This window comes from Notolepis coatsorum (genome assembly GCF_963971535.1).
Source record: "Notolepis coatsorum genome assembly, chromosome: 19".
NCBI lineage: Eukaryota > Metazoa > Chordata > Actinopteri > Aulopiformes > Paralepididae > Notolepis > Notolepis coatsorum.
The window spans coordinates 321,088-328,534 of NC_140183.1; positions in this window are offsets into that span (position 1 = coordinate 321,088).

Consider the following 7,447-nt stretch of genomic DNA (forward strand, 5'->3'; position numbering starts at 1 on the left):
TTACGTCCGGCTTTTGCCGTGTGACGAGCTAAACCAATCAGAGAGGGGCTTTGCTCAACCAATCAGAGAGGGGCTTCGCTCGGCCAATCAGAGAGGGGTCTGCAGAAATGGGCTCAACCAATCAGAGAGGGGTCTGCAGAAATGGAGCTACGGAAAGTAGGGACGCGACCGACGGCTTCTCAGTTACAGTGGGTGACAATATTGTCACAAAGAAAGATGAAATTACATACCTGGGTTCCATCCTAGAGGCTAATCTTTCCTGTGACAAAATGGCAAGGTAATAAAAAAAGTCAACCAACGAACTAGATTATTGTACCGGGTCTCCTCTCTGGTAAACAAGAATACCCTGAAGACTCTGGCAGGAGCACTCATCGGGAGGCTGCAATTCGAAACTGGCCACCGTAAATGCCCAAAACCCCCACCACCTCCTAATAGACAGTCTCCTCCCCGCCGTATGTATATTTCTCTCCCACCCACCCACCCCCTCCTAATGTACAGTCCCCTCCCCATCATATGTATATACTCTGTCAGGATCTAGGGGTAACAGTACTGTATATTGGAATACCGTTTATGTAAACAAATGTATCAGTACTAAATACCTATATGTCCCTATGCCATAAATGTCATGTATGTTGTGTATGTCATAAATGTCTATATGAATTGAAAATGGGGGACCCTGATGGAAACAAGACAAACGTCTTTCTCAGGTCTGCATCCCCTTAGCAATTGTATGTATTGAGCCGTACTGTATTGTACCCATTCTGCAATCTGTTAAATAAAGTTTTCATTCATTCATTCATTCATTCAAGGGTACTACGACTATGCTTGCACCTCATGGTACCAAAGCACCTCAAAGGCGCTAAAAACAAAATTACAAACATCTCAAAACAAACTGGTCAGACTACTGCTTGACCTCACCCCTGCCCACTTTGACAACCTAGTGTAGAAGGGTGGATTATCCCTGCTTGTGGGAGTAGTAGTACACAGCCACTGGGTAGTAGGATACTATAGTATTGGACCTATAAGTACCCCCGTCTTTGGCCCGGAACGTCGTTCTGGAGGGCTTGCAGCAGGAGTGGATGGGGCCCAGGATTTACTAACCTGGGGACTGGTACTCTGGTCTCCCTCGCCTTCCAAGGCGGTCAGCAGTAGCTCCCCACACACTCTCACTTCCCCCAGTACCTCCGACAGCCCTCCCACACCCAGTGACTGTCAGTTCAATAGTATTATTGGGCTTCCCTTTAATAAGCAGTACCCTTCCTTGACCACCTGTATAGACCCTTCAAATGCTATTCTGTAAATGGGGTGTAAGGGTTAAATAATTATGCAGTCACAATATTTACCCAGGGGTTAGAATAGCAAATGGAACTTGAAGAAACAGACACACAATGATCCCGATTATGTCTACTTTATATAGAAGCCTGGGCATGTTATCCATTACACTGTTATTCATTAATACATGGCACCGGGTGCTCTTGTTATTATAATGTAGGGGAAGCTCTTCCCACCATAGGCACCGAGTGCTCAATACATTAAAACACCCCGCTTGTACTAGGGGAACCCAGGCATAGAATGGAGACACATTGGGAATTCAAGAACCAAATAATCAAATAACAAAATAAAACCAAGTAAATGTGGGCCCACGTTACCAAAAGAAAACCTAACCTAAGCCGGCTTAAATTGTACGGGGTACCCCTTAGACACTGGTCGTTAGCGTTCACTTCAATGGACGTTGCTGTTGATACACGTGGTACTGTTAGTACTTAGCCAAGATGGCGGACCCACTCTTGTCACCGCTCGTCCGGGTGACAAGATGGCGTCGGCGATCCCGCGAGCACAGCCAGCAGGCTGGGCGGACAGCAGGCAGTGGTTAGCTGGAGGAGCGTGCTGTATGGCGTCCTCTGCTGGAGGGAAGAGGCGTCCTCTGTACCGTCTGGGAAACATCCACCGCTGCTGTTGCTGGCTTGCTTCTGTCGCGCGAGCTAATACTGTGGCTACCCTAAACACAGCTAAGCTTTGGGTCTCGACGCACCCTCCTGCTATTCGGTTACACTGCTAACGCAACGTGGCTGGCTATACCACCGGTCTCTTCAGCGCCACGCGCCCGGTAGTCTACTCAAGTCAGATGGAGCCGCTAGCAGCATACTACTATACCGCACACAGTAAGTAAGTAAGTAAGTAAGTAAGTAAGTAAGTAAGTAAGTAAGTAAGTAAGTAAGTAAGTAAGTAAGTAAGTAAGTAAGTAAGTAAGTAAGTAAGTAAGTAAGTATTTATAAAGCACCTTTCATACATGTCATGTAGCTCAAAGTGCTGTACACAAACATAGGCATATATAACGATAAAAGCAATAAATTCACAGTGATCAGTTAAGATCAATGTTTAAAAAATAATAATAATAATAATAATAATAATAATAATAATAATAATAATAATAATAATAATAATAATAACGTAAATTGCTCTCATAACGTGCACTAAACCAATGCACTTGTACTTGTTTAGCAGCAACCGGAAGTAGGAAGTGCACTAAACCAATGCACTTGTACAGTACGTAGCAGCGTTGGCTCTCATAACGTCAGTTAGCCAGCAGCTCCGGGTACAGTAGGTAGCAACGTTAGCTCTCATAACGTTAGCCAGTTAGCAGCTCCGGGTACTAAAAATAAAGCATCACATTAATAAGACAACAGTAATAAAAGTACGGCAATAGGCAAAGTACAGTAAAATAACATTTCAGTAAAAGATCAATACATAAAAAATATAAACATAATAATAAAAACATTTCAATAAGATACTCGCTTTCCCTAAGGCATGGTACACTATTTGTAAGCTATAGACTGTATAGGTACGTTTTTAATTTTCCTTTAAAAATGTGTATGGAGCTGGCGTTTCTGATGTGTGTTGGTAGTGTGTTCCATAGTTTTGGGGCATAGTTGGCAAATGCCATACTTCCTATCCTCTTTTGGTTTCTGGGCGTGTCTAGTAAACCTGTAGTGGATGACCGTAGCGTTCTTGAGGACAGATAACTAACTAGGGAATTTGCTATGTATTTTGGGCCTTGCTCATTTAGAGCTTTATGTCAGGAAAAGGACCTTAAAATCAATTCTATGAGTTATTGGAAGCCAGTGCAGAGTGGCTAGGACTGGAGTGATATGTTCTCTTCTCTTTGTATGAGTTAGTAATCGAGCTGCAGAGTTTTGGATAAGCTGAAGCTTCCCAATGGTTGCTTTGGGAAGACCAGTGAACAGTGCATTACAATAGTCAAGCCGGCTTGAGACAAAAGCATGAATCAGTGTCTCGGCATCCTTTTTATTTACGAAAGGTCTTACTTTCGCTATGTTTCTTAGGTGGAAGAATGACGTTTTCATGGCCTTATTTATATGAGACTTAAAGGTCAGGTCTGAGTCCAAGATGACACCTAGGCTTGTAACCTCAGTCTTTACATAGGATGACAGACTCCCCAGGTTTTCACACAGCACTTCCCTTTTCGCTTTTGGGCCGATCAATAGGATTTCGGTCTTGCTTTCGTTTAATTTTAGGAAGTTATTGTTCATCCACTTGTTTATTGCTAACAGACAGTTTGTAATGGACTGTATGGCTGTAGTGTTATTTGGTTCTGCGGAGATATATAGTTGTGTATCATCAGCATAACTATGGAAGCATACAGTGTGGTCTCTAATGATGTCCCCGAGGGGCAGCATATATAGTGAGAAGAGTAATGGACCAAGGCAGCTTCCTTGTGCAACTCCAAAGCTGCTGTCATGTTCCTCGGATACATTGTCTCCAAGCTTAACATAGAACCTTCTCCCCTTAATGTATGTTATGAGCCAATTTAGTACATGATCGGAAAAGCCAACCAGTCTTTCAAGACGACTGATCAGGATATTATGGTCAATCGTATCGAACGCTGCACTAAGGTCCAATAGGACAAGAATTGAGACTTTGCCAGCATCGGAGTTTAGCCTGAGGTCGCTAACTATTTTAGTAAGGGCAGTTTCAGTGCTGTGATTTGTTCTGAAACCTGATTGTAATTACAGTAACTACTATAACCCGATAGCGTTAGACTCGTTAACTCTAGACGTTAGTCCTTTGGTTCGGTTTCTCTTACTCACATACTATCGCTGATACTTCTAGGATAACCCGTCACTAGCAAGTACTTCTCATCACCCGCCGCTCGTTCCAACGGGGCTCTCCTTCATTAACTTCTTCAACGGGGCTCTTCCAGAGCACACGCCCGCTGTGGCTGCGACTGTTCGCGGCCAAGTCCAACGCCGAAGAGAGCTTCCTGCTCCCTTTGCCTCCAGGTAACTCCCTCTTCCTCGTCGCTTGCTTCTCTCCACCGCTCCACCGCCACTCCGCCCCCTGCTGGCAACCTCCACTGGTCCCACTCAAGGACCGCTCCAGAAAGGGAAAAAGGGCTCAATGTTATTGTTAGTAATCCATACTGCAGCCGGAGAAGAGTAGCACCTCACCTCGTCGTTAGACTGGGCGAGCTATCCAAAGGAACACTGTTAATCACACGTTATACACACACAGGGAAAGTAACAGTTAGTTAGCACTACTGAATACTTTGTAGAATATTCAGGCTGCTACACTAGGATGTCTTAGAGTAGACGACAGAGCAACTTGCAATGGGCCTGGACCAAGGTACCCATGTACATGTCAAAATACTTCCCAAAGGTCAGTGAATACCACGATCACAACACCAGAGGGAGCTCCACAAATCATGTTAAACCCAGATTCGGCTCAAACAAGGGACTAAACACGTTTAGCAATTATGCCACATCGATGTGGAACGCCCTACCTAAAGCTGTAAAGGAATGTGAATCACTACCCACTTTCAAAAACACTCTCAAAAAACACTTACGGGAGACTGCAATTCGAAACTGGCCCCTGTAAATGTCCTAACACAACCCCCTCCAATGTACAGTAAAAATTACCAAGTATGGTCTTGTCAATATTCTAATGTACAGTTTTGCTTGTACAGTTGTACAGTGTCCCCCACCCACCCCTCCTACCCAACCTCCCCCCCCCACCCAACCACCTCCAATGTAGTTTCTACGTCAAATGTATAGACTTTTTCTCTGGACTCTTTTCGTATCACAAACAGTACTGTATTTGCAAATCTGGTATGTCATAAATGTATAGATGTAGCAGTACTGTCTATCTGTATGTCATATATGTTACGATGAATTGAAAATGGGGGACCCTGATGTAAACAAGACGAAAGTCTTTCTCTGGTCTGCATCCCCTTAACAATTGTATGAATTGAGCTGTACTGTACCCATTCTGCAATCTGTTAATAAAGTTTTCAATCAATCAAGTCCTCCTATAATACAGGCCTTTCACTGAGTGTTGCCCCCTCTGTCCTCCTATAATACAGGTCTTTCACTGAGTGTTGCCCCCTCTGTCCTCCTATAATACAGGTCTTTCACTGAGTGTTGCCCCCTCTGTCCTCCTATAATACAGGCCTTTCACTGAGTGTTGCCCCTCCGTCCTCCATGTTGGAAGAAACAACGGTTGGTATGTGTTGATGAAATGTAATCATTGTGTGTCTTATTACTGGATCTTGCAAACAAGTCAGTAACATACTGGAAGAAAAATACCAAGTGGTAAATAAGGGCAAATTCCATGATACCCGAGTTGTGACGTTTCACCTTTTATTGTGCAAACACTTATAAACATCAGAGCATCGTGAGACATCAGTACTATGACGTTGACATGCTGGGATTCTTAATCACTCAAACTGCCTGCATCAAGGAGCGGTTGAATAATCTGCCGCCTTGCGTTCTTTACGACCTAACTAGAGCAGCGAACACCATCTCCTTGTCTACACCATTTGGTCACATGATACATTTCTGAGTTGGCGAGGACTGACCCAACGCACCATCAGTCTTTATGGGGGGGGGGGGGGGGGCAGCAGGGTGACCATAACTACTATGGCAGCAGAATTACTGTATGTTTCATCTTGCATATATACATATATACACAGGTAAAAAACAAAACAAACAAAGCAAATTAACTTTCATGTTTATTTAAGAAACTCCACATTCCCCGAACGCAAAAATAAAACTTAAGACGGTAAACTTAGTCTTAATTAAAAATGTGAACAGACACCGCTCCCATTTTACACACCGCGAAGGAACACAACTGGTTAGAGAACATGTGAGAAATTAGACTCGACACTCCGTTTCCATCGTCTCCATTGTCTCATACAGATCCAAACGCGGCGACAGTGGGTTTCATACTGTAGTACAATCGTGCCGTCGTTATCAAAGGATTCCTCGGTGCCGCAACAGAGACGGGAACACACTGAGAACCCTTTCAAACCCATCAAAAAGAAGCACTTTTTCAGCAAACAGGCGATACTTTTGACATACTATTTATTACTTTCTGGTGAAAAAGTAATTTGCTAAACATAAAGAGGATTAGTGGATAATATGCAGTCAGACATTTCTTCAGCATAACAGTAGACTTACATCATATAAGAAGAAGGAATGGATCTCTAAAATAGTTTGTTCTAAACATGCTTGACAGACGGACAGACAGACAGACGGGGTGAATGATTGTTGAGACAGAATCCACTCAGTGAGATTGTCCTTCCTGTTGCCTTGGAGCTGAACGAGACGAGTAGCGCCGCTGGTGAACACACACACACACACACACACACACTTACGGCTGTGTGCAACACACACACACACACACACACACACACACACACACACACACACTTACGGCTGTGTGCAACACACACACACACACACACACACACACACTTACGGCTGTGTGCAACACACACACACACACACACACACACACACACACACACACACACTTACGGCTGTGTGCAACACACACACACACACACACACACTTACGGCTGTGTGCAACACACACACATTCTCACTCACACACACACACACACACACACACATACACTTACGGCTGTGTGCAACACACACACACACACACACACACACACACACACACACACACACACACACACACACACACACACACACACCCCTTCTGGGAAGTTTTAAGATCTCAGAATTTACATCATAATAATGACTAACATCCATTTGTACAGCAGGGGTCAGTAGGAAGGCTCAGGCTCAGGAGGAGGAGTTAGCAAGGTGAATATATTGGCTAAGTCACCCAATGGGAGATGAGGGTACTGCACATGCTCAGACTGTGCTGGTAGAGTGTTAGGCCGACTAGTTTTACCTGAGCATGTGTTCCGTCCCCATTTCTCACATGACGGCCATGTTGTCCTGTCCTCCATTATTTTACCTCCTTGGGGGTCAGTAGGAGGAGTCAGTAGGAGGAGTCAGTAGGAGGAGTCAGTAGGAGGAGTCAGTAGGAGGAGTCAGTAGGAGGGGTCAGTAGGAGGGGTCAGTAGGAGGGGTCAGTAGGAGGAGTCAGTAGGAGGAGTCAGTAGGAGGAGTCA